Source organism: Elephas maximus, chromosome X, assembly GCF_024166365.1.
Source record: "Elephas maximus indicus isolate mEleMax1 chromosome X, mEleMax1 primary haplotype, whole genome shotgun sequence".
Taxonomy (NCBI): Eukaryota; Metazoa; Chordata; class Mammalia; order Proboscidea; family Elephantidae; genus Elephas; species Elephas maximus.
The window spans coordinates 178,298,432-178,323,912 of NC_064846.1; the positions used below are offsets into that span (position 1 = coordinate 178,298,432).

Genomic DNA, 25,481 nt, shown 5'->3' on the forward strand with positions numbered 1-25,481 from the left:
CAGGCCCATAAAACAAAAAAGAAACTAAAGGGGCGCACCAGCCTGGCAGCAATGACAAGAAGGCATGAGGGTACAGGAAAGGTGGTAATGGAGAACCCAAGGTTAAGAAGGGGAGACATGTCGTGGGGTTGGCAGCCAATGTCACAAAACAGTATGTGCATTAGTTGTGTAATTAGAAACTAGTCTGTTGTGTAAACCTTCATCTAAAGCACAATAAGAAAAAATGCAGAAAAAAAAGCAAATGGGCAACACATTTGGTTGCCCTACAATGTATCCGCTGCCCTCGTTACTTTGGCATTAGCTGAATCGTAACAACATGCGTGAAGTCCTAATACACATACATATATACACACATATGTATGTATTTCTATGTCATCACACCTTAGGACTTTCTCCTGAGGCACTGTTTTCTCTTGTTTGAATGACACTCACCTCAAATGTCTGCCCTGGTTTTTATCCTGATCTTTATTGCCGTGCAATTCAAAGGTTTCTCCTAACATGGACAACGAGGTATTATTCTTCATGTATCGCACCACTGTACATTCACTGGATAACTTTTCCCCATCATTAAAGTTTTGAGAGACTGACCCCATAATTCAAGTTCAGGTTCACGACATAAAACAAAAAAAGAAAGGAATTGTTAGGGGTTAAAAAAGGCTCTGAACAAAGAAACACGCAACCACGTTTTGCTGTTCCACCACATTCACGATGGTTAAAAAGCAATTTACTAGGAAATACTTCCGTGAGGATTTACAGTGATGGCGACGTAAAAAAGGTGTAGCTAGGAGAGCTAAATAGAAAAGCGTTGGGCATAACACACATGTAACATTAAAAGAGGCAAAAGGTCTCCACGACCACGGTTGTGAGGATTACTAAAGTCAGAAAAGTAAGCTCGGGTGTCTGCAAAGTTGTCTCCTCAACACAGTAGAGACTTTTTCTGACCGATTCAAATGTAATTCCCTCCAGGCAGGGCTAGTCCTTCAAAAAATTCTTGCTTTCCTGGTGCTTCCCCACACACTGGCCCTGGGTGAATCCTCTCTCCACTGTCCTCAGATCTTTTCCCTGTTTCTCTGGGAAAACAAATGCTTACAGCGGACATGGTGTTCACGGAGAAACACACATCACAAAGGAGGACTGTGAAGAGCAACGGACATTTCCTTGACATGGAGCCAACACTTTGCTCTTCGGGCTCTCTGAACATAGGTGTGAGCTTATGTGCACCAAGATAATCATCTCAGTCTTGTAACAAACACAATAAAACTCTCTACCAGGTCCCACACCACTTATCTCTCAGTACCCCACAGGGACCCCTGAAGCCAGTATTTACACTTATAATGCTGCAAGAGCCTCAGGACTTTTAATCACAAAGGAAATAAAAACTCACTTTAATACACAGAGCTTTATATTCATGGGGACGCCAGGATACGTGAGCTCCATAGACCAAAGGACCACCCCTGTTTTATTTAACAATTTATTGCCATTCCTCAGACCAAACACAGAAGCATCGTCAATGAGCAAAATACTTTTGTTCACTAAAGAAAAAAAAAAAAAAAAAAAAAAAAACTATAAAAGAAATAAATAGGGGGAAAAAAAAAGAGTCATGCCATCCTTACCTACTGAGGCCAGGTTTCTGAAAGTTTCCATCATCACATCTCTGTAGAGAGTTCTCTGAGCAAGAGTCAGCAAAGGCCACTCTTCCTGGCTAAAGACCACAGCGACATCCTCAGCGATCACCGAGTCCTAAAACATCCCATACTTTCGGATCAGGAGGGTACCATGTATTCCACTGTGTCAATTTGGGCACGGGGCTGAAAAACGTTTATTTTCTGCTCACACTGGTTGTCTACAATGGATTCTTAGATCTGATAAAAACCACTTCAACAAAGAAAGACGAAACCCAAGAAAAACCTTGGCGAAAAAGAAATTGGTCAACAAAGGAAAGACCCAACATATGGAATGGGACGAAATACAGGGAAATCTGTGAAAGCAGGGGCTGAAGCTCACGACAGTGCGTGTGTGGACGGGAGAGCGCGGGTGGACTCTGCTCTCTGTGGGCGGAAAAGCGCCCTAGGGCTGCGCCGTGTGTGCGGGTGGGAGGGCGTGCGTGGGGTCCGGCGTGTGCTGGCGGGAGGGCGCGCGTGGGCTCCTCCGTGTGTGCTGGCGGGAGGGCGCACGTGGACTCCCCCGTGTGTGCGGGCGGGAGGGCGAGAGTGGGCTCCAACGTGTGCGGGCGGGAGGGCGCGCGTGGGCTCCAACGTGTCCGGGCGGGAGAGCGCGGGTGGGCTCCGCCCTGTGCGCGGGCCAGAGGACGCGCGTGGGCTCTGCCGTGTGCGGGCGGGAGGGCGCGCGTGGACGTGGGGTCCTCAGTGCGTACTTGAGTCCGCGCCCATGCGCGTCAGTCTCACGTGGCAGACAAGCCCCAAGTCTGGCAGAGACAGGAGAAAAAAGAAACAGAAAAGAGAACCGGGGGGCGGGGGCCGGGGGGCGGGCATTTCTCCCTGCTCCCTGCGCAGCACAGGTGTGCGCGGCTCCCACGGTGCCCACCACCCCACCTGTCCACCGACACACACAGGGAGCGACCCGAGCGCCCAGGAGGCCCGGGACCCTGCATGTCTCCCCGCTCCCTGAGCACCACAGGTCTGCGCAGCTCCCACGGCTCCCACCACGTCACCTGTCCACGCACGGACACACACAGGGAGCGACCCCGGGGCCAGGGAGGCCCGGGACCCTGCATGTGTCCCGCTCCCTGAGCACCACAGGTCTGCGCGGCTCCCACCACCTCACCTGTCCACGCACCGACACACACAGGGAGCGACCCCGGTGCCCGGGAGGCCCGGGACCCTGCATGTCTCCCCGCTCCCTGAGCACCACAGGTCTGCGCGGCCCCGACGGCTCCCACCACCTGAACTGTCCGCGCACCGACACACACAGGGAGCGACAAAAGTAATGCAAAGTTAAATAAAATCTATACAAAAATATAACTCAACTGAGGGAGCAGAAGAGCAGTGGGATGCAGACCCCAAATTCTCGTAGAAAGGCCAGACTTAACGGTCAGTCTGGGACTGGAGGGACCCCGGAGGCCATGGACCCCAGACCTTCTGTTACCCCAGGGCAAGAACCATTCCCAAAGCCAACTCTTCAGACAGGGATTGGACTGGACTATGGGATAGAAAATGATACTGGTGAAGAGGGAGCTTCTTGGAGCAAGTGGTCACATAAGACTATGTGGGCATTTCCTGTCTGGAGGGGAGATGAGAGGGCAGAGGGGGCCAGAAGCTACCCGAATCGACACAAGGAGAGAGAGTGGAGGGAAGTACTGTGCTATCTCATCATAAGGAGAGCAATTATGGGTGCATAGCAAGGTGTATGTAAATTTTTGTAGGAGAGACTGAACTGATTTGTAAACTTTCACTTAAAGTACAATAAAAATTAATTTAAAAAATATATATATAACCCAAACATATCTCTAACAATGACTTTCTTTTCAAGTGCTTTTTCACATATAATAGATAGTAATCTTGAGATGCAATAATGTATAGTGAGAATACCACATTTTTGCTGAAATAAGGCACACCTTCTACACATTTGTTAACCAACCACGGCCTATCCTAGACCAGCTAGCATCCAGTTAAGCCCGAGCTTGGGGGAAAATCCAGCCTGGATTAGCAGCTGCCTTTCTGACCCACAGCTGATGCAAAGGCATCCAAGGGCCTGCCAGGAATAGAAACCTGTTATGTGGATCCAAAAAGAACAGCTTCTTTTTCTAACTCCCTGAGTTTTTACACAGCCATAGCAACTTAACGATTTTCATATACATAATTTAGTAACTTCAATTACATTAATCATGTTGTGCAACCATCACCAGTATTTGCTGTCAAACTTTCCATCACTATAAACAAAAGAAACTCAATGCCTGCCAAGAGTCTGAGTTGACTGGAAAGCAACTTTTTTTAGGTAGCATAGGTTGGTAGAGGGGAAAGTCTGGGTGATTCAGGATCTGACAATCACATCAGCATTGGCCAGGGATAAGGGCAGAGCCTGATGACATAATCATCCTGGGCTTTCTACTAGGTGAGTCCCACTAGCACAAAAGCAGCTGCACGTGATTTGGTCTATGAATTTTACACTGTCTTCTTTGAGTTCCTGGTCCCTATATCTCAATCTACTGTGTAAGTCCGGGCTCAACACACTACACAACCCCAGGCCAATTCTGCCCCAACAACTGCATTTATAAATAGCATTTCCTTGGAACACGGCCACGACAATTCAGGGAAATACTGCCTATAGCTGCTTTCAAGATACACTGACAGAGCCAAGGCTTTGCAAAGCTAAATATCTGGGCTGCAAAGTCTAAAGTGTTTACTATGTAGTTCTTTACAAAAGTGTTTGCTGGACCCTCTGTAAGTCATGGTACAGAACACATTTCACTTTCAAAGTAAACTTTCTTACTAGAAAGGAAATGAACACCCTACCCATGTATGTAACTTAAAACCTGTCACATCACTTGAAACATGTGAATGTGTACCCAAGCTACACCCATCAAACGACGGGATCAGAGGGAACATGTACCATAAAAACACTTTGTCCAAAATAAGCCGTGCTTTCCCCTGCCCTTCCAGTTCTTCTACAATCTGCAAGATTCAAAACAGAAATAAGTAGCAGGAGGATCAAGATGGTTGCACAGATATGGCAGAAGTTGGAGGTCAGGCTTTCCAATAGTGGGAGGCATATCAGTATATCACAGAGACTACATGGCCTGGCTGTGATTCATCCAAAAGGGAATACTGAGCTCTGAATGATCTAAGGTTTCTGAGATTGGTAATAGTAACTCCAAACACCTGTCTTGGCAAAAAAAAAAAAAAAGCTCTTTGGAAAAAGAAAAATTATGTCTTCAATTATGTCCTTAGTTGAAATATCTAACATACTGACAACCATTAAGCCTTGATCACAAATATATGAACAACTCTTATTCTTTTAGTATACCTTAAACATGATTCCAAATAATAAAAAAATCTAAAAAATATGACATCACAGAACCACAAAATTATCAGACACAAAGGAAATGAACCAACATAGACAACAGGAACAGATACGAGAAACTGAACCTAGTCATAAATTCTGTACTGAAACACATGATTACAAAATTAGAAGAGGTAGATAGGTTTCGTATCATTAGATACACAGCAGAAAGTAGGTTTCGTGAACTTAAAGATTGTTGTTGTTACATGCAATTGCGTCAATTCCGAATCACTGCGATCCCATGTACAACAGAACATTTTTAGGTCCTACGCCATCCTAACAATACTGGCTATGCTTGGGCCAACTGTTAGAACTTCTGTGTAAATCCATGTCTTTGAAGGTCTTCCTCTTTTTTGCTGAACCTCTGCTTTACCAAGCGTGATGTCCTTCTCCAGGGACTGATTCCTCCTGACTACACGACCAAAGTATGTGAGACGCAGTCTCGCCATTCTTGCTTCCAAGGAGCATTCTGGTTGCACTTCTTCCAAGACAGATTTGTTCGTTCCTTCGGCAATCCGTGGTATAGTCAATATTCTTCCCCCAGCACCATAATTTGAAGGCCTCAATTCTTCACTCTTCTTTATCCACTGCTCAGCTTTAAAATGCAAATTAGGCAATTGAAAACAGCCTGGCTTAAGTCAGGTGCACCTAAGTCCTCAGGGTGACATCCTTGCTTTTTAACACTTTAAGGAGATCTCTTGAAGCCCATTTGCCCAATATAATGTGTCTTTTGATTTCCTCACTACTGCTTTCATAGGTGCTGATTGTGGAACCAAATAAAGTGAACTTAAAGATAGGTACAAAAATAAACAGAATAAAGCAGAGCTATAAAAGTTGGAAAACACTGATGGAATGGAAGGAAAAAGACGACAAAAATACTCATGAGAAGGAAAGTAGAGGTGGGTTAAAGTGGGCAAACCTTTCTTCCTGTAATACCCAGAGATCTTGTTTGTGGATATTCTGCTTTTTGTGAAAAAGCCTCTTTTCTCGAGATTTCTTCTGGGTTTTTAGAAATCAAATCAATGCTTTCAATTTTATCTCACACCCTTTGTACCTCTGATTCCAGGAGTGAGGTCAGAATCAGTCTCAATCCCTAGGACCACTTGGGAGTTGATCTTCTTCCACTCTCCTGTAAAATCCCTTGTCCTTTTACTGCCTTTTATCTATACCAGCTTCTCTCCATCTTCACTGTTGTATGCCCATGTCCCAGTCATTTAGTGGACGGATGCATGACTTTTGAATCTGGCTCATCCTATTACAAAGATCCCCTCTTGCAGGAACTCCAGTCCTGGATCCCTTGCCCACTAGTGATACAGTGTTTCTGTGTTGCTCGTTCTTACTGTTTGCAGCTGGGCAGAGGCCAACATTCCCTGTAAGTTCAGGTAAGGAGTTGTGCAGGGGTAGGGTCCATGCTCTGCATTTCCCTCCCCCACCACCTGATGAAGGGGGCTCACATGTGCAGTGCCTAGGAGGGCAGCCTCCTAGCCTCCCAAACTCAGAGGTGAGAGAAACGTACCAAGACAGAATCCAATGAAGTGGCAGAGGTTCGTAATAACACACGGTTACAACTTTGTAATGCACATCAAAACGTCATTACTGTTATCACTATACTATCATGTTCAAAATATTTTATTGAAACTACAAGTGTTTCCTTAGACCTTTTTTATGCATAGAAAGGTACACTGTACGGTATATTCTAAGGAAAACATCCGACTAAATGACATCACATACAAATAATCGTACCTAAGCGTTCCGGCGTGCAAATTCAACTAAAATTCAACTAAAAAACGCACTTAGGAATGGAACTCCATCATAATCTGCAGACTGCCTATACTATTATGAATAATCAAAAACAAATATTAGAGTGAAAGAAAATCTATTTCTTTCAGAATTCCAATTAATAGATATATTTTATTGGGTATTGGAACAAAAAATATCATCCGGTAAAGACCACAGTAATAATAATACATAATTATATGCAAATACTAATATAGTTAGGCCACAGTACAATGAAAACAAGAGTATTTACACAGTCTCAAAGTATCACTATATGACAGCTATTAATTATAACAAATGTTTACGATAAGAATGGAAGGAATGTTTTAAATATGAAAAAAGTCTGATCCAAATACAAGATGAGTGTATTTTATTGTTTGCAGAATAACATCAAGGATATAACATTAAATAATATAAAACCACATGTGCTCAATGCTATTCCCTGCAGCCTCATTGGTAATAGCAAAGACTTTAACAAAGGTAAAATTTAGCTTAGACTGAGAAAGTAACAAACACTTATGAGGACAGTCCCAGTTACAATGAAACTGGCATTTCTCCCAAAGGCATAAATTATGCTTGATGATCCTTTGAGTTAGTATTAATTTCTTACTAAAAGTGTTTGTTCTTTATTTATAAACTTTCAGAAATTTGCTGTTCAAAATCATAAGTGTAAGGACGAAATATCTCACTTTTGACCTAAGAGTAATCAATCAACTCGCTGTGAGTTCTTATATGTGAAGTGAGGTGCCAGGAACAACTAAAGGCTTTCCACGTTGCTTAGGTCTGTAAAGCCTTTCTCAATTGTGAATTCTAAGATGGCGAGTGAGGTATGAGGTCTGAACAAAGGATTTCCCACACTCCTTACACCCATAAGGCCTCTCTCCACTGTGAGTTCTTATATGTGAAGTGAGGTGGGAGGAACGAATAAAGGCCTTCCCACATTGCTTACATTCATAAGGTTTCTGTCCCCTGTGAGCTCTTTTATGCATGGTAAGGTCTGAGGAATAAATGCTTTCCCACAATCCATACACTCATAAGGCCTCACTCCCTTGTGAGTTTTTTTATGACTACTGAGGGCTAGGGAACAACTGAAGGCTCTCCCACATTGTGTACATTCATAGGGCCTATCTCCACTGTGAGTTTTTTTATGTGAAGTGAGGTGGGAGGAATGAATAAATGCTTTCCCACATTCCTTACATTCATGAGGCCTCTCTCCACTGTGAGTTTTTATATGTGAAGTGAGGCGCGAGGAACAAATAAAGGCCTTCCCACATTGCTTACATTCATAAGGTTTCTCTCCACTGTGAGTTCTTTTATGCATAGTAAGGGCTGAGGAATAAATAAAAGCTTTTGCACATTCCGTACATTCATAAGGCCTTACTCCATTGTGAGTTTTTTTATGTCTCCTGAGGGCTGGGGAACAACTGAAGGTTTTCCCACATTGTGTACACTCATAAGGTTTCTCTCCACTGTGAGTTCTTTTGTGAAGTGAGGTGGGAGAAACGAATAAAGGCTTTCCCACATTCCTTACATTCATGAGGCCTCTCTCCACTGTGAGTTCTTATATGTGAATTGAGGTGTGAGGGACAAATAAAGGCTTTCCCACACTGTTTACATTCATAAGGCCTTTCTCCAGTGTGAGTCCTTTTATGCACACTGAGGGATGAAGAACTACTAAAGGATTTCCCACACTGATTACATTCAAAAGGTTTCTGTCCACTGTGAGTTCTTTTATGCATACTAAGAGCTGAGAAATAACAAAAGGCTTTCCCACATTCTGTACATTCATAAGGCTTATCTCTGTTAGGACATTTTTTAGGTAAAATGAGGGATGAAGGACTACAGATTTTACAACATTCTTTACATGCATGCTTATGACCACTCACGTCTGTACAAAGGGATGACAAACTACAAAATCCTTTCCCACATTTGTTGCATTCGTAGCATTTCTCACCAGTGAGTGCTGTCACAGGATTCTTAAGGGTTGACATACAAATCATATCCTTCCCAGACACCTTACATTTATGGCGTTTATTTCCATGAAGAACTCTCAAAGGCGTGGTTAGGTGAGAGGGACAGCTGCAGGATTCTCCACATTCCTTACCCTGAAAGGCACTGCACCTGGTGGAAGATCTGATATGATGGTTATATGCTGAGTGATCCATGAAGATCTTTCCACAATCAGAGTATTCAAAAGAGTTTACTCCTGGAGGGCTTCTCTTGAGCGCAGTAAGATCTGGAATCCAGCTGAAGGTTTTCCAAGACTGAGTGCCCTCATTACTTTCACGGAAGTTCTCTACTGTATGACTGCTGTTAAAAATAGGGAACATGGTGTTGGAAATTAATGTGTTCCCATTTCACCATTACCAAATATTCAGAACATGCTTGGTTTTTTCCTGACTTGTCCCATGTTTCCTAGGTTAAATCCCCTAGCAGAGATACGACCATTACTCTCACAGAATATCCTTAAAACATGAGGCTTTCTGATAACCGCATCCAGGTGAAATACGTTTCAAATACTCTGTGTCTCACTCATCTATTTGAATATGCTGTAATACACAAATTTCCAAAACGCATACTTTTCCATCTATGTTCATATACATAGACGTCTACGTGTGTGTGTTGTGTACACCTTCTCCTCATTTATCAACATGGTTAAGTTCCAAAGACCAGCTCGTTATGCAATTTTGGCATTATGTGAAAATGGAGGATGACATTAGATCAGAAAATAAAGGATGACAACATGATTCCATAATCACCAAGTTATATCATTACATAAGTGATAAACCAGTGAGAATCGTGGCCCAGCCATGTTGACACAATCTTAACCATCACAGCCGGCATTACTTGGTTTTCATCTCAACATTCATTACCGCCAAATATCCATCATTAATGCTGAAAATAGTCAGATACTGGACTTTTTTTTACCATATTCATACATGCAGAATAGATACAGAGACAGTCAAAAGTGAGAACGTATACATGTTTGTAGGTATCAAGATTTCAAAATGGTTCGTAATGGTTCAGGAACTGCCTACAAAAACAAAGGCAGCAAATACTTTGCATAGAAACTAAATATTTTGTCCATTCAATTTTGACGTCAGTAGGTAAAAAACAGCTGTGCCCCGCTCAAAGATAGCAGTCAAGTGTGTGTCAATTTGAATATGTGTCATTCTGTCAATTTGAATGTATGTCGTTCTTCAGGGTCCTGTTAATAATCTACTCTCCCACATGGACACCTAAAGTCTCAGGAGCCTGATGCAGGAAATTGGATTACTGGCAGGACTGCGGAGAGTGACACATACTCAAAGTAGCACAAATAGTTGCCATTCTTGAGCAGGGCACCACTGACTATTGCCTACTTGGGTCCAAACCTGACAGGGAACAGATTTGTCTTCTATGCAATGCATACACTGCCCTCGTTTGCCTTGGCAAGTACTAAACATTCAGAAAACTGGCTGAACGTGCTGATATACATACATAAATATATATGTGTGTACATTAATGTCAGGACACTTTTGGTCTTCCTCCTGAGGCACTGTTTCCTTCTTTGAATGACACCTCAAATATTTCCCCTGGGTTTCAGAGTGATCTACATTGCCATGCCATCTGCAGATTTCTCCTAACATGGACAACTGGGGGTTATTCTTTATGTATTGCAGCATTGTATCTTCACCGGATAACTTTTCACCAGCAATAAGGTTCTGGGAGACTGACCCAAATATTCAAGTTGAGCTTCACAATATGAAACAAAAAACAAAGGAGTTATTGGGAAAAAGGCTGCTGTGAACAAAGAAAGACTTAACCACATTTCATTGAGCACATTCACAATGGTTCAAAAGCAATTTACTATGAAATAATTCCATAAGGACTGAGAGTGATGGTGACATAAATAAGTGTAGTTAGGAGAACGAAGAAGAAAAATACTGGACACGATACACAATATAACATTAAAGAAGAAAAGGCTCTCCTCTCCGTGACCACGGTTTTGACCACACTGCTAAAGTCAGAAAAGTAAGTTCAGGTATCTGTGACGTAGTTTCCACAACCTAAAAGGGAGTTTTTTTAGCTGACTAATTGAAATATAATTCCATTCACACAGGGCTTGCCCTTCCAAAAATTCCTGCTTTCCTGCTTCTTCCTGACACAGGGGTCCTGGAGGGGTCCTATACTCACTGTACTCAAGTCTTTCCTTTTTTCTCTGAAAAATCAAATGCGTAGAGCTCACATGGTCCTATTGGAGAAATGCACATCATGAGAGAAGACAGTGAAGAGCAATGAACATTTTCTTGACAGTGAGCCAATAGTTTCCTCTTCAGGATCTCTGACGATACACGGGTGTGACTTTATACACAGCAAAATAATCATGTTGAACTTGTAATAAATACTGTAAAACTCTCTACAAGGTCCCAAACCACTTACATCTCAATGTCCCATAGTGACCCTGAAGCCAATGCTTACACTTACAACACTTAGAAAGCCTCAGGGCTTTTAATCACAGGAGAAATGAAAACTCACTTTAATATAAGAAGAGCTTTATGCTCATCCAGAATCCAGGATATGTCAGCTCCATGGACCAAGGGACCACACCTGATTTAGTTAACAATTTATTCCCATTCCTCAGCCCAAATTCTGGAGTAAAGTCAATGAGTCAAATATTTTTGTTTTCTAAAGAAAGAAGTAAAAAAAGAAAAGATGCCCTTCTTACCTACTGAGGTCAGGTTTCTGAAGGTTTCCATCATCACATCTCTGTAGAGTTTCCTCCCAGCAACATCCAGCCACGCCCACTCTTCCTGGCTAAAGACCACAGCCACGTCCTCAAGGACCACTGAGTCCTAAAACATTCCATACATTATCAATCAGCAAGGTTCCATGGACTTCAGTGTGTACAAGAATGAAGGGTAGGGCTCACAGCCCAGGGGAACTAAGAATTCAAAGGGATTTGACACAAAGTTCTGCATTTTACCAAGGTTTACCTTTGGCTAGTCATCAGTCTCTTCCCTTCACTAATTACATTCACTGCCTCATCGACTGCATCCTGTCTCATACACTTTCAACAAGCAGAAATAAGCTTTCCACAGTTTGACTCAGACCCGCATAGCAGAAATTAGAGAAATACTCTCATTCAGACTATCACTTCCTTGTTAAAAAACAATTCCACTTCCTTCCATAGGACCCATCAGAACACTCAACAAAGCAAAAAGCAAAGGGTAAAGGCAGGCTGAGGTATTACCAAGTGGAAAACACTGCAGAAGGACAGTGTTTCCTTTTGCCCCTCACAGCCATGGCAGGACCAAGGTCCTACACAAACTGACAAACCAGGACCCTGAGCTGATCATATATTCTTGAACTCGAAGACATCAGAAGGTGACAGATTCACCTGCTGAATTCTTTTGGAGAATTAGGAATTTTTACAAGTCAATCACCTATTCCTCAAAAACTCAGTTCTTCTGTCATCTTCTGCCCTTTTCAGAAACATGCAAAGGGAATACAATTTTAAGAGCTTAGATAAGACAGGAAACAGGAGAATCCAGACTGCCACACAATCCTCACATTTCAAGGTGTGATGTAACTGTACATTAATTATTAGTGACTGCTCCCCTCAACAAACATGAACTCATACATCCTCAAATAAAAAGAATCTAATGTTATCCTATGCCAAAGAGCACAACCTCCGCAGACACAAGAACGGCACACCCTTGCGTTTGCCGACCAAGAAGAGGTTAGGATTTCCATTTCATAATGATGACACAATGTGAGGAACGTAATCAATGTCATCAAGTCATACACGGTAAACTTTGTTGAATTGGCGAATGTTACAGTATATGTAATATCTGCAACAATAGACACCATTTTTTAAGTCAGGTGAAGTGCAGTTTATCTGTTAAATTGCCTGTGAAGCCTAGGAAACAGTTACACACCAGCCCTCTAGAGACTCCGCTCCAAAATTCTCTCCCATTTGCAGCCCCTGGAAGGCACACAACCACGACTACCTGAACCCTGACCACTGGAATCCCTGGGTCTGTAAGAGTGACCTCTGTGAAAGAACACCAATCCATTGGCTTCCTCCTGTCATGAGGAAAGAAAAGGCTCCTAAACCAGTGCAGCTTTACAGTAAAAAGACTCCTCATCTTAGGGAAGGGGTGAAATGAGCAGTCTATGTCATTTCTAATCAATCCTGGTATGACGAGATCACGACAACATATCTGAGTGGCGATACATTCTACATAAAATGCAGGCCAGTAAGGGGATAAGCAGCCAAGTAACAGAAGTATATTTCCCTTTAGTAAATTAGTGAAGGGAGCAAAATGATTATTTCACAAAACATTAACTAGCGAAACTTGGCTTGGGAAGAGAAAAAAGGACAGCACTTTCAGTTCTAAAAAATTAGAAGCAGACTGTAAACATTCTGCAAACACTCATATATGTTTAACATGCTTTTTGATGTCAACAAGTCCCAGAGTAGAGGTGCAGGAGCCAAAGGGCTCCACTAACCTTCATGCCCAGTAAAGGAAAGATATACTGCTTAAACCCAGGGAAAAAAAAAGTCATTAGCAGTAGGTCAAACATATAAAGTTAGGAAATGGGAAAAAAAAAAAGCAGAGTAAGGGAATATCATGAACAAAGTAACAAGAAAATAAAGACCAGACCACGATAATGACACAAAACACAAATGAAGGCTTCCAGTTTCTGGTCTGATATAGAAGGAGCTTGAAAGCTGTCACTTCCATCCTCGCAAGAAAAAAATAAATATCCTGAACTCAGAAAATTGACGTAACATGGGCAAACGGGTGTCCTAAAACTGGAGGGACACATAAGCAGCTATGGAGAATCATACCAGAGCAAAAACCTCCTCTAGGATCAGTATCAGGGAAGGAAAACTTAAAATACAGTCGATGAATTGCTGGAGAGTGGATGTGGACCAACTTCCAAGTTAAAAATGCAAGGGGGCCAAACTTAGGTGAATCCAGAGTTTTCTGAGTTTTACCTACAGGAACCCGATCAGGTCCTCAGTGACACCATCAGGGAAAAATCTTATCATTCCTTCTAGTAGGGGGAAGAGGAAAAGCAGCCATTCCAAAAATTTCCCAGAGGGTTTCGTTCTACCTGATAAAGCCTCCCTCAAGGGAACCTATTTTACCAGAGTGTAACTGAGCTGCAATAGTAAAACATCCAACTGCAGCCTCATCTAGGCTTCCTGTCTCGCCAAAGTGGGTGAGGGGGAGCAGAGGAGCACCTGTAGGGTCACTGCCTAGGGCACAGGCTCACTAAGACTGAGACTTAATCACTCGGCTGTCTCAGGCCTCCCTTTGATCCCTACCTTACAACCTCATCTATAAGGCTCCTACGTAATAAGAGGATTCCAACAGAATTGCAAGCCTCAGGCCTGATTTAAAAAGTATCTACGAAGCCCAGACACAATAGGTAAGAAAAAAACAAGCACATCAGAGCAACTGAGAACTACAGTATACACAGCCTAATGACTAGCCAGGAAAAAATAAATCTCCTAAGAAAGGCCTATTTATTTACCTCATTTCTTTTACTTAATACATAATCTCTGTCTTTCAACAAAAATCTACCAGGCATACTAAAGACAAAACCACAGCTTGAAGAGACAGTGCAAGCATCAAGATCAGCCTGAGGTAAAGCCAACATTTTGTAATCACCAGACCAAAAATTTCGACTAACACACTTTGAGTTATTCTAACAATAAAAATGCTAATAATAAAGGACAGAACATGTAACAACACATGGTAAAGTTAGCAGAGAAGGAAACCGTAACAAGGAAACCAAAGGAAATGGCACAAATCCATTGCTAGTAACAACAATGAAAAACACCTTTAACAAATTCCTCAAATGACAGGAGAAAGCCAAGAAGAGATTAGTGAGCTTGAAAATATGTTAATGAACTCAAAACTGAAATGAAAAAGATGGAACAGAATATGCAAAAACTGTCAGACAATTACTAGAAGAGGGTTATCCACATATTGAGGATGCCAGAAAGGAAAGAAAATAGAAACAAAAAGATATATTTCAGGTAATAATGACTGAGAAACTTAGAAAAGCTAAGACACACATCAAACCAAAGATTCAGGAAGCTCAGAGAATACCAAGAAGAACAAATTGCAAAAAACTATACCTCGTGATCTCACATTCAAAATGCACAAAAAGAAAATACGGAAAGAAGCCAGAGGAGGAAAAAAATCAACTTTTTACTGAAAAGAACGGTTAGAATTAGAGTATATTTGTCTTAAGAAAACATGCAAACAAGGAGAATGAAACATTTAGCATTTTGTTGAGAGAGAGAAAAAACAAAAAAGACTACACTAGAATTCTGGACCTAGCAAAACTAGCCTTTAAAGGGAAGGAGGAACATAGAAAATAACAAGCGTTGGCAAGGATGTGGAGAAACTGGAACCATCATCTATTGCTCTTGGGAATGGAAAACGGCACAGCTCCTGTGGAAAAGCTTGGCAGTTCCTGAAAAAGTTCACCCCATAGCTACGATATGACCCAGTAATCCCACTCCTGTGCAAATAAACAGAAGAATTACAGACAGAAATCTGTACGCCAATATTCCTTGCAGGAGTATTCACAAGAGCTAAAATACGGAAGCAACCTAAATGCCCATCAACAGATGAATGGATGAACAGAATAAGAGTCTATCCACGCAACGGAATACTGATTAGCTACAAAGAGAAATAAGTCCTGATAGATGCTACAATGCAGATGAACTTTTAAAATGTTATGTTGAGTGAAATTAATTCAGTCAAAAAAGGACAAACACCATAGGATCTAACATCTAGGAAACAGGCAAATGTAGAGTGAACAAATTTATTAGTCATCAGCAGGGATGGGAAAGAAGGGAAAAGGTGGTTCACTGCAGAGAGGGCACTGAGATTCTACTACTGGTGGTGCAGTAAGGAAGAAAAAGATGGTGGCAAAAGTTGCAAAACAAATGAACTTAAACAACTTTGCTACATTATCTTTGTTCTTAAGTTGCCATCTAGGTGGTCCCAGACAGAGCAGGAGAAAAACGTAGAACAAAATTCAAATTCAAAAAAAGGGGACAGATTTAGTGGTCTAACAGAGACTGGAAGAATCCCCGAGATGATGGCCCCCAGACACTCTTCTAACTCAGAACTAAAGCCACTCCCAAAGTCCACCTTTCAACCAAAGATTGGACAGGCCTATTTAAAAAAAGCAGTAACACACGTGACCAAAGTGCTTCTTAGTTCAATCAAATATGCGAGACCAAATGGGCAACACCTGCCCAAAAGCAAAGACATGAAGGTAGGAAGGGACAGGACAACTGTATGAACGGATACCGAGAACCCAGGGTGGAAAGCAAAAAGGGCAGAGTGCTGATGCTCTGTGGAGATTGCAACCAATGTCACAAACAATCTGTGTATAAATTTTTGAATGAGAAACTAATTTCCTCTGTAAACTTGCACCTGAAGAGAAATTTTAAAAAATACTTTTCCAATGTAGAGTTGGAAAGGAACATGGATAATCCAAAAAGGGCCATAGACAAAACATATACACGCAAAGAATATACACACTTAGGTACTCCACATTTTGATAGTAAAAGCAGATATAAAACTGATACCCATTATTCCACTCCGATTCAACATCATCCACAGGGTTGTATCTGGTACATGACAACAAAGAAAATTAAAGAAAAAAAGTAAAGAAATAAGAATGTCAAATTGGGAGCTCCCCGTATTATTTTACAGGTTAAATAACAGTACATGTAAAACTCCAAAAGACAGTGCAGACGATTATGGGATTAAAGAGATTTTGCACATTCAGATTACAAAATAAATATCAAAGGTGGAAAGGTTTCATTTACAAACACTAGTACCAATAAGTTGAGCACTGAACTTTTAAAAGACAACATGCATTTTAGTTAAAATAAAGAACACCTAAAAGGAGTATAATTAAGTAGATTAAATTTCCCAATGAAAAAGTGGTAAAACATTATAAATGGCATCCAAATAGACAGCAGTAAATAAAATGGTACGATGTACCCTGATAATGATTCTCCCCAGATAAATTGTTATTTCCAATGCACTTCCATAAAATTCCAAGCAATGTCATTAGTTTTTAGGACTTCACAAAAAACTGCGTTGAAAAAGTATTTCCAAGGGCAAACGCCCAAGATTACCCAATACGTTCTAAGGAAAAAGGCACTGGGGTCTGTCCCAACACGTCATATGTAATGTTAAGACTTCTATTCATTTCCTTTATCGATAAAGTTATATTAGATTTATAAATATTTATGTTGTTTTATATTTATAGTAGATTTCAAATGACAGACAGCTTGAGATGACAAAGTATTATGACATGTGCAAAGACCTGGAGTTAGAAAACCAAAAGGGAAGAACATGCTCGACATTTCTGAAGCTGAAAGAACTGAAGAAAAAATTCAAGTCTCAAGTTGCAATACTGAAAGATTCTATGGGCAAAAAATTGAACAATGAAGGAATCATCAAAAGAAGATGGAAGAAACACACACGGTCACTGTACCAAAACAAACTGGTCAACATTCAGTCATTTCAGATGGTACCCGATACTCAAGAACCGATGGTAATAAATGGATAAATAAATTATGGTAAATTCACACAATGGAATACTACACATCAATAAGGAAAAATGATGACTCCGTGAAACATTTCATAACATGGAGGAATCTGGAAGGTATTATGCTGAGTGAACTGAGCTGCAAAAGGACAAATATTGTATAATACCACTAGTATAAGAAATCAAGAAATAGTTTAAACAGGGAAGAAAATATTCTTTGATAGTTATGAGGTGGGGAGGGAGGAAGAGAGGGAGGGAGAGAGGTATTTACTAATTAGTCAATAAGAACTATTTTAGGTGAGGGAAAGACAACACACTACAGGCGAGGTCAGCACAACTGGACTAAACCAGAAGCGAAGAAGTTTCCTGAATAAACAGAACGCTTCAAAGGCCAGGATAGCAGGGGCAGGGATTTGGGGGGACATCTAAGTCAACTGGCATAATAAAATCTATTCAGAAAACATTCTGCACCCCACTTTGGAGAGTGGCGTCTGGGGTCTTAAATGCTAGCAAGTGGCCATCTAAGATGCATCAATTGGTCTCAACCCACCTGGGGCAAAGGAGAATGAAGAAAACCAAAGACACAAGGTAATTATGAGCCCAAGAGACAGAAAGGGCCACATAAACCAGACACTACATCAGCTTGAGACCGGAAGAACTAGATGGTGTCCGGCTACAACCGATGACTGCGCTGACAGGGAACACAACAGAGAGCCCCTGAGGGAGCAGGAGAGCAGTAGGATACACACCCCAAATTCTTTTAAAAAGACCAGACTTAATGGTCTGACTGAGACTAGAAGTACCCCGGTGGTCATGGTCCCCAGACCTTCCGTTAGCCCAAGGCAGGAACCATAACCAAAGCCGACACTTCAGACAGGGATTGAACTGGTCAATGGGACAGAAAATGATACTGGTGAAGAATGAGCTACTTGGATCAAGAAGACACACAAGAGTATGTTGGCATCTCCTGTCTGGAGGGGAGATGAGAGGGCAGAGAGGGTCACAAGCTGGCCGAATGGACACAAAAAGAGAGAATAGAGAGACGGAGTGTGCTGTCTCACTGGGGGGGGGGGGCGGGGGGGGGGATTAGGAGTATATAGCAAAGTATATATAATTTTTTATATGAGAGATTGCCTTGATTTGTAAACTTTCACTGAAAGCACAATTAAAAAAAAGAACCGATGGTAATGAAGGATGAAGGCCAAGCTACACTGAAGACACTGGTGAAAAACAAGGCTCTAGAAATTGACGCAATACCAATTCAGATGTTTCACCAAGTGGATGCAGCACTACAAGTGCTCACTGTCTATGCCAAGAAATTTGGAAGACAGCTATCTGGCCAACTGACTGAAGAGATCCGTGTTTATGATTATTCTAAAGAAAGGTGATCAAACAGAATGTGGAAATCATCAAACAATATCATTAACATCACATGCAAGTAAAATTTTGCTAAGGATCACTCAGAACAGTTGTAGCAGTACGTCAACAAGGATCAGCCAGAAATTTAAGCTGGATTCAGAAGAGGACATGGAATGAGGGATATCACAGCTGATGTCTTAAAACAGAGAACACCACAAAGACCTTTTCCTGTGTTTCACTGACTATGCGATACCTGTGTATAGACCAAGAAGTAGTCCTTCAGACAGAACAAGGGGATACTGCATAGCTTAAAGTCAGGGAAGGTGTGTGTCTGGGTTGTATCCTTTCACCAAACCTATTCCATCTGTATGCTCGGCAAATCATCAGAGAAGCTACACTATATGAGAAAGAATTCAGCATCTGGATTGGGGAAAGACTTGTTAACAACCTGCATTATGCAGATGACACAACCTAGCTTACTGAAAGGGAAGAGAACTTGAAGAACTTATTCATGACAATCAAAGACTACAACATTCAGTATGGATTACAAGTCACTCACGAACCCAGAGTAATAACTGAATTTACAGTAAGCGCAAAAGAGGCAAAGCTAAACAAAACAGAGTTTATGGATTAAGACTTGGGTGACAAAGCTATAATATTACCAATAATATTGGTAGTAGTCATAAACTTTTAAATACAGTTACCAACAATCTCCAGGAAAGAGAAGATGAGAACTTCCTCAAGATTTAAGTAAGCTCCAGCGTAACTTTTAGATAAGTTAAAGTAAGCATTCCTCTGTGTCTGAGAAGTTTATATTCAGTTGAAAATTTTTCACTAGAAACACAACTAGGAACTTAGAATTTTCATCTAGTGTAATCTGTAAATCCGAGAACATGAATACACAAATCTCATAGGATCAGAGAACCCTTTAATTTTAGATCCTGATTTAAAGCTATGGAGAACATCTACAATTATACAGATGAAACACCAGCTCTAGGTATAAGTGGGAGCACAAGGACCGACACTGGGGAGCCATGCTTTCCACACACCTGAAAGCTCGACGTAAAAAAAAAATTCCCAAATGCAGGAAAAACAGGTCTGTGGAGCGCACACAGGACACAGCTGGATGCACCGTTCAAAGATTCATAACTTTGTTGACATCGGGAGAGCACTACCATGATCCAGGACCCAGTAAACATTCAGGGCCTTCCCCTACAAACGATCCACCCCCTTTTCTAACCCATATCACAGTGTGAACAGGGAGCTGTGGTTTTAGAACAGCACAAGAAATGCTCCACTGCTTAGAAGGAGTCAAGAACATTGTTCAGAGAGATGGGACAAGGATGGCTCTGGAGGGCGGGGTTCAATCTGCACATCCAGAGCTGCTCTGTCTCTAGATTCTGCTCAGGAGACTGTTATTCAACACAGAGCACCAAGGCCCACGGTGGGGATGGTAATGCCCCATGGTGCCAGCTCTGAGAGTCACATAAGGAAGGTGAACCCAGGCATCTAAATCCTGACAAGCCACCTGTGTATAGGGGAACGGCCCAGTGACAGTAGGGGAGGGCCTCAGGGTGCCTCCTGGGCCTCAGTCCCTTGGTCTCCTCTGCTACATTTTTCTTCACTGAGGAACCACATCCCCGCAGCACACAGTTGCTCCCCCAACAATTCAGATCCAGCCTCACCCACTTTGCTAAGGAGAAGCCAGTTCTCCGTAGAACTCACCATTTCCTTTTCCAACTTCTAGAATTCTAAGGGAATGTCGTCTCTCAGCCTAAGAAGTTCCTTCAGGAAGAGGGATAGGAGTGGAAGCAGAACACTGGGCAGTCCGGAGGCAGATGAATAATGCTTGGCCCACACACCAGCCAGAGCAGTTGAAATCCTTCCCTGTGATTAACGCATGTGCAAGATGGTCACCCTAGGTCCTCAGCTGCCTGGACTGGACTAGTTCTCTCTGCACCACACCTGAGACCTGAAATGGAAGACGGATAGGGAGGAAACAGTGTGGAGGAAGCAGGGAGTCACAGGCCTTTGGCCTCCTCCCAGGCTCAGGGCAATGCTCCACCCTGAGGGCCTTTACACTGAAGGCAGAATAGGCTCCAGCCCCCACAGCACACACCTGCATTCTTCAGGCAGCTCCATGGGCCTCTCCTTTCTGCAACAACACCACAGATGGAGGAATTTACCTCTCCCGGAGCATGAGGAGCAACCAGACCTGGCCAGGCTGCAAAACTTGAACCTGATTTCCTCCAGGGAGTTAGGGGTACAATATTGAAGTTGTGGGCTCACCTGTGTAACTCCATCCCTTACAGATCAACACACGCAGTTACCTCGTATCAATGTGAATTGTCAGGAAGAGAACAGTTTTCAACTTTGGCCAATGAACGTATCAAAGTTCAGTCATCATTAACCATGTGGAGCTAAATCTCTTGAGATTTGCTCTTTTTATAAGGAGTGACATACATATGCATGAACAGCGAGGGGAGGATCTTTAGTTTGGTGGTGCGTGCGCAGTCCGCATAATTTTAGTGAGTGGGCTTTTGTGCACGGCTCGAAAAATATTGCACACAGCCCTAAAAAAATGGCCGTGGCGCTCTATTATCACCCCAGGAAGGTCATATAACGGGTCAATTTGAAATCTGTGCACCTGCGCCTCAGCCTCCTGCCACGAGAGGACAAGGAACCTGGGGATTCAACCGATCATGGTGAAGTGCTATAAAAGTTGTAACAAAAACGCAGCCAGAGTAGACTTTTCTGAAAAACAACTATTATAGGATGGTGAATAACCCTTAATAACCGTTTCAGGACTGCCTGCTTCAGTGTCCTCAAAGAAAAAGGTTTAATAGAACTTCAAAGTTCTCACAATGGTTTTCAGATGGTAAATTCTTCCTATCTTCCCATTGGATGTCGCAGAAAATCCAAATCTATTTGACTCGCCCATAATAATAATAAACCCATTGCCGTTGAGTCGATTAGTGACCCTATAGGACAGAGCAGAACTGCCCCACAGAGTTTCCAAGGAGCGCCTGGTAGATTTGAACTGCCCACCTTTTGGTTAGTAGATGTGGCTCTTAACCACTACGCCATCAGGGTTTCCATAATAATAATCGCAGATATTACTTACTGAGCACTTATTCTCCCTCAGGGGTTGTGTTAAACATTTTATATGTATAACTTGCCTCACTGCCCTTTAGGGAAAGTTACCAAGATGAAGAACACGTAATATGTTCCCTTTTCTGTAATCTTGGTCAAAATTATAAAAACAAAACACTCGAGCATACCAAACCCAAGAAGTCATTAATTCCAAATTGGATCGATGGTTCATTTTGCTCAACAGCATTTTCAACAACACATGTGTACAAGACTAAATGGGCACACCAACACGGAGGCCCGGGACCCTGCATGTCTCCCCGCTCCCTGAGCACCACAGGTCTGCGCGGCTCCCATCACCTCACCTGTCCACACACCGACACACACAGGGAGCGACCCCGGCGCCCGGGAGGCCCGGCACCCAGCATGTCTCCCCGCTTCCTGAGCACCACAGGTCTGCGCGGCTCCCATCACCTCACCTGTCCACGCACCGACACAAGCAGGTCCCACCTCCGCGGCCTCCACGAAGCAGCTGCGGCCGCGGGGCCGGGGACGCGCAGGAAACAAGCGGACAAGCGGCGGCGGCTCCCCGGCTCCAGGGAGGCCCGAGGCTCTGGGAGCAGAGGGACCAGGAGGGCGCGGGGAGCTGGGGCGGCGCCCTCAGACCCGGGACACGACCTGCGCTCGCCGGGCAGCGGACCGGTACGGACACCGACCACAGCTACCGACCGTGGACGCCCACTTCCGCTTCCGGGGATGCTGGTGCCGCAGAGAAGGGCTTCCATACGGGAACCCACAACGATCCAACTCGGGACCGCTGGGTTTAGTAGTTCCCGGTTGTATTAGGGATCTGTCTCCAGTCGTCCTTATTTCCTCTTTATTTTAGCCCGAAAGAGCAGTTTTAGACATTTTTTTCTCCCAAATTACCCATTAAAATTGATACCTCAGACATACTCTGTATCGGTTTTTGTAATCATTGTTTTTCGAAGGCCTCAATTGATTGTAATATCCAGGAAATTTTAAGCTCCTAAACCCTATTTCTGCTGCACCATTTCATTGCGTCAGGATAATTATGGCCTTATTTACTCTTCAGTTACACCAGTGGCTCCTAAACTTGATTGCACACACATCACATGTGAATTTTGCAAAAATGCAGATTCTGATTACGCACGTCTGCGGTAGGACCCTAAAACTATCAAGTAGTGTTGGCGATGCTGAGCCACACTTGGAAGCAAGAAACACTGGATGGTGATTATATTTATTACCACTATTTCATTTATGGAGGAGATATAACCGAACGAGGGCTGTTGTTGCGTCCTATTAGCCAGTTGAAATAAGACGGACACCAAACCACCAGTTACAAGAGAAACAAAATGGAAATTTATTGTCTGCGGAGACCAGGAGCAAAGCAGGATTCCACAAACATGAGGCCATGTGCTCCCTCTCTGAGGGGGTTGGGGATGCTTTTAATTCCGATGGCCTCTGGGGGTTGGTTTTGGTGCCCAGAACTCTCTGCCCTTAGCTCTCCCATGTCCACATCTGGAGGTCCAGATGTTGAATCATGTCGTGAAGTCCATGTCCAAGGACAAACTGAGGACACAGGTCTTCAGGTCCTGCGCATGCCCAAAGTACCGGCACCAAGTACAAATTGTGCTTAGAGCCGTGCAGTGTGCTCCAGCCAAAACGAAATGATAAGCACTGGCTTGGCGGCTGCTAGCCGGGAGGGGAACCGCGACGGAATGTAGCAGAACTTGAAGACTGATTTCATGGGCAGTGACTGAGGTAAACAGAAGTAACACGCCTGATTTCCACCTTTCTGACATAACCAACAGGGTAAATGGTAATGCCTTTCTAGAAATGGAGAAAAGAAAGGAGGGGAAGTTTGAGTAAAAGACGAAGGAATAATTAGTTACTGTGACCTTGTCCACACAGCCCTGAAAAAGGGAAGCAGTTTTTCCATTTTACTGTGCACACATCCAGAGATGTTTTATGACCTGAGGCATGTATAAAAGAGGCTTAAAGAGTAGGATCTAAAGTTCTTCAAGGTTAATTAAAGAAAAAAAAAAATCTCTCGGCCATAGAATACATGTGATAATCTCCCCCCAAAGGGGGTCTGTGGGTGTTGCACAATGCTCTGTCAACCGCGGAAAGAAAAACACACTAACATTAAGGTCAGAATTAAGTACTCATAGGAGCCAGAGGATCCTACAGCACACTTGGATACAGGGCCACACAGGTGATTACACCTGGGGACAAAGCAACAACATGTTGGAACTGTATGAGAGGGCATTAAGTATGGCAGGTAAGAGGGTCTAAGCGTTGGAGTTGACATGTGCTACGAATTTACTGATCGGTTTAAAAGTTTCTACTGCTTTAGTGTGGGAAAAGCCCAGAACCAGAGAAAAAGTATCAAGCTACAAGTTGTTTACAGCTTACCCAGGAAATGTCAGTGAACCTGGACAAAAAGTAGCAAACCTTTGAAGCCCACTGCCAGTCACTGGTGATAGACAGCAGGGCCACAGGAGCCTGTCCTCAGGAGGCCAAGAGGAGCCTGTCCTGAGGGAGCTGAGAGGAGGCCTGTCTCCAGGAAACTACCAATAGAGAGACACTTATGTTGGAATAAGCTGGGACATGAGATGGGCCACAGCATCAGGCTTCTCATCAGGGAACTCTCATGCAGTGGATGTACACTGTAAAACGAAACAGTAACCAAACCCTGCTAGGAATTTTATTTGACTTGGGGAGAGCAGAGTTTCCGCCCCTGGGAATAGGATCCTTGACAAGGGAGCCTCAAACTCCACCTACTGGGATGCTGCTTTGGGTTTCATATCGAAAAACACTGTAAACTAAATATATTAGAAGCAATTTGGAATTTCAGGGCTCACTTTGGAAAAATGAGTTCCCACCTGCAACTTCTTCCACATTGGGAAAATGAGTTCCCATTTGTTTTATCTTTTCTTTCCTCTTTGAGGAATTCGGGTTTTCTCACAGGGTCTGATAACTACCCCATCTGATATTAGGACCTGGTTTTCTGTAGAAATGAGTCACTCTTACCAAGGAATTGATGTACACGTTTTAAGGCCCTGGGTTCTTTATTTGCTTTCAATTCTGTTATGTTGTTTAAGAGTATAGGCCTGGCTTTTCACCTGGACTCAACAGACGGGTGAGTTTATGTAGTTTTTGTCCCATTTTGTTCTGAGAGCTTGACTCTGATGGAGTATTTGTAACCATAGTGAACTTTTAGTACATTCGGTCCCATGCGGTTAATTCAATTCTTTGCAATTCAGGATCAGCAGCAGTATGTAAATCAATCATTTTCTATGCATGAGTTCTGGAAATCTTGATTCAGTCTAGCGGTATTCACACTCAAACTATCAGGTTTTTTTTATACGTCTGATATAGGGAATTACAAAAGTAATGCAAAGTTAAATAAAACCACTACAAAAAAAATTATCACAAAATGCCTCTAACAATGATTAACTTTATTTTCAAAGTGCTTTGGATATAATAGATAGAAATCTTGAGATGTAATAATGCACGCCTTCTACATTTATTTGGCAACTACGACCTCCCCCCACAAAGTATTTTTGTAAGTGTGCCATGCCAACTATTTTTGTACAGCAACATTTTAAAAAATTTGGGATGGTGGCACT

General features: G+C 42.7%; 2 protein-coding genes across 7 annotated transcripts in view; both read right to left on the reverse strand.

Annotated features, from left to right (window-relative positions):
- The window catches only part of LOC126068555 (zinc finger protein 501-like), a 119,189-nt gene extending 96,572 nt beyond the window's left edge, over positions 1–22,617 (reverse strand). Inside the window, exons 1-3 of the mRNA XM_049871222.1 lie at positions 22,308–22,617; positions 20,464–20,710; positions 11,504–11,630 (exon numbers count right to left, since the gene is read on the reverse strand). The gene's annotated coding sequence lies outside the window, so the exon portion shown is untranslated. The remainder of the gene's footprint in view (positions 1–11,503; positions 11,631–20,463; positions 20,711–22,307) is intronic.
- The window catches only part of LOC126068549 (zinc finger protein 709-like), a 476,820-nt gene that overhangs the window by 110,299 nt on the left and 341,040 nt on the right, over positions 1–25,481 (reverse strand). The gene's annotated exons all lie outside the window — the stretch shown is intronic.